This window comes from Palaemon carinicauda, chromosome 34, assembly GCF_036898095.1.
Source record: "Palaemon carinicauda isolate YSFRI2023 chromosome 34, ASM3689809v2, whole genome shotgun sequence".
NCBI classification, from domain to species: Eukaryota; Metazoa; Arthropoda; class Malacostraca; order Decapoda; family Palaemonidae; genus Palaemon; species Palaemon carinicauda.
The window spans coordinates 57,320,481-57,322,980 of record NC_090758.1 but is presented as its reverse complement, the minus strand read 5'-3'; the positions used below and the strand labels follow the sequence as shown (position 1 = coordinate 57,322,980).

At 32.6% G+C, this 2,500-nt stretch overlaps 1 pseudogene; it reads right to left on the bottom strand.

Moving 5' to 3' along the window:
* The window catches only part of LOC137626956 (neuroligin-4, X-linked-like), a 56,265-nt pseudogene extending 55,691 nt beyond the window's left edge, over window positions 1–574 (bottom strand).
* Between the last annotated feature and the right edge of the window lie 1,926 nt (window positions 575–2,500).

Here is a 2,500-nt window from a genome sequence, read left to right as displayed (position 1 = left end):
ATAAATGAATAAATGATACCCTATGGAAGATGTAGATGGTTGAGTATTTAATCAACTAATACATTGAGTAAATTGATGAATTTATTCAATAAATAAACCTAAATGAGTGAGTCTGACCTTTAGGAGCGACGTAGATATTCAGGTAGAGGCAATCCTCGCTCTGTCTCTTCAATGACGGCTGGTACTTTCTCAGACGGTCGTACCTGTCCTTCGTCATCCTAGTGAGGGCCTCTGTCTCATTAGACAGATCTGGGAATCTCTACGGACATGAAGGACCGAAGTGGGTGGCTTCATGCACGCCCACCCATTGCGATAGCGCCCACGACGGGCTGCTGAAGCGGTTGGCTCCTATGGGTGGCGTTGCATATGGGATACCCAGGTATGTTGCTACCAGTAATTTTTCGTCAGTTACCTGCCAGTAGAAGCCACGGAGCTGTCTATACTTCGTGGATATGGCGGGAGTCTTTGGAGGGCCTTCGCAAGAGGTCAGGTCACATAGAATGGAGAAGTTTATCAAGACGGTCAATGAAAAAATGTTGATTTGTTTACCTGAAGCAATGTTCCTGAGTTTCATTGTTCACTTGGTTCTAACACGAAAGACTTTAATAGTCATAAACGTTTTGGAAGTTTTCCAATTATAAACGTTTACTGAGAAATTCTTACTCGCTTCTAGGTGTTATAACCTTTAGTAACTTTATGATATCAAATATTTTAGTGAAGTTTTTCTTTTTATTAAAAGTTTGCAATATCGAGTTCCCAGATATTTTGTCTCTTTTAGGTATTATAATCCTTAGTAATTTGATGATATCAAATAATATTTTATAATAATATATTTTTCTAAGAAATTCATCAAAATCATGGAAGGAAATACTTTTCTTTTTTTTTCAATTCATCTGCATTAGTAAAAACCCACTTATAAATCACACACAGATACATTCGGTCTCACACAATCTCTTCTCTTGTTATGAATGGGAGTCAGTCTGCTTTTACAAACTCAGTTATGTCGAATAATAGAAATAGATTATCAATCTAATCTCTATCAAAAACTTCGTGTAGTAAAAACTAGTGAAAATTTAGATAAGGAAAAGTTGACATATTTTTATGTGTGAGTGTTTATTTTTCAACTCACTTCAATGAAATTAGATAAATAAATAAGTATATATATATATATATATATATATATTTATATATATATATATATATATATATAATATATATATATATATATATGTGTGTGTGTGTGTGTGTGTATATATATATATATATATATATGAATGTCTTACTTTCCCAAAGAATGAACATCAATTATTTCCAACTTTTATTCTCTTCAGTCTCATATAACTGATTTCATGTAAATGATAAATTTATCAAAATAATCAATATTCCACAATACTTTCTTCTCTATGGTTAAAATTCCTCATTTGTTTTGTGAATTCTTCTATAATTTGAAAGTTTCTACAAAAATACCTTTATTCAAACAAATATATTTTCCTATTCGTTACAGAATATTTTTCAAAGTTGTATTAAGATAGAAAATCCACATATAATTTAATAATGGCTATTAACTTTATATGTAGATAATAAGAATTAGAATAATATTAAATTGATATTCTTTCCAAATCATTACCAAATATATTCCATTTCAATTAAATTGGATATAATTTCCATTTTTTCCAAGTATTTCTTTATAATCAATTTCATATGAGTTCCATCAAACGCTTCAAAATTAATCGCAAGAGTATAAACAGCAAAAACAATCAATCGAAAACTATTTCACTTTAATTCTTGAATTCCAACGTCACAGTGACACCGAGTTCAAGAACGGACGAGATCAGCAACCTGCCACGTTCACTGCCAACACTGACTGACACAGGTTCGCAGTGTTGCCATCAAAAATTTTCAATTCCCGCTAGCCAGAACCCTAAAAACAGCTAGATTTGGGCTTTGACCCGCTAGATTTACAGGATATTCTACAAGAGCTTAAAAAAATCAACGCTAAGCTCTGTGTACCTCGTGTGTGTGTGTGTGTGTGTTTGTGTGTGTGTGTATGTGTATAAAATGGTATATAGATCATACAGCTGTATCTACACCTATATCTATCTATAAAACCACACACATATTTAATGCACATGAATATTGCCTTTTCATGTTAAAAAAGATGAGAATAAATTTGATATGGCACTCGATACCTTATGTACAGACAGATAAATTCAATGTTTACCTTTATTATTACCCCTCACCCTCTTCGTGAACTACTACTGCTGTTTGCGATGTTCCCTCAGTGGAAGTGATGTATGTCTGTTTTGTTCCAATCATAATCAAAAGATCTGGTGGTACTTCATGATTAAAGCAGGTTTTTGCTGGTCTTTTTAGCCCCGAACGGATCCCAAGAATAGCATTCGTCATTTTCGTTTGCATTCTAATTCTTATATTATTTTTCACAAAATTCGTCTAGCTAAATATTCTTTCAACCTCTGTATTTGAATTAGGATACAGAACT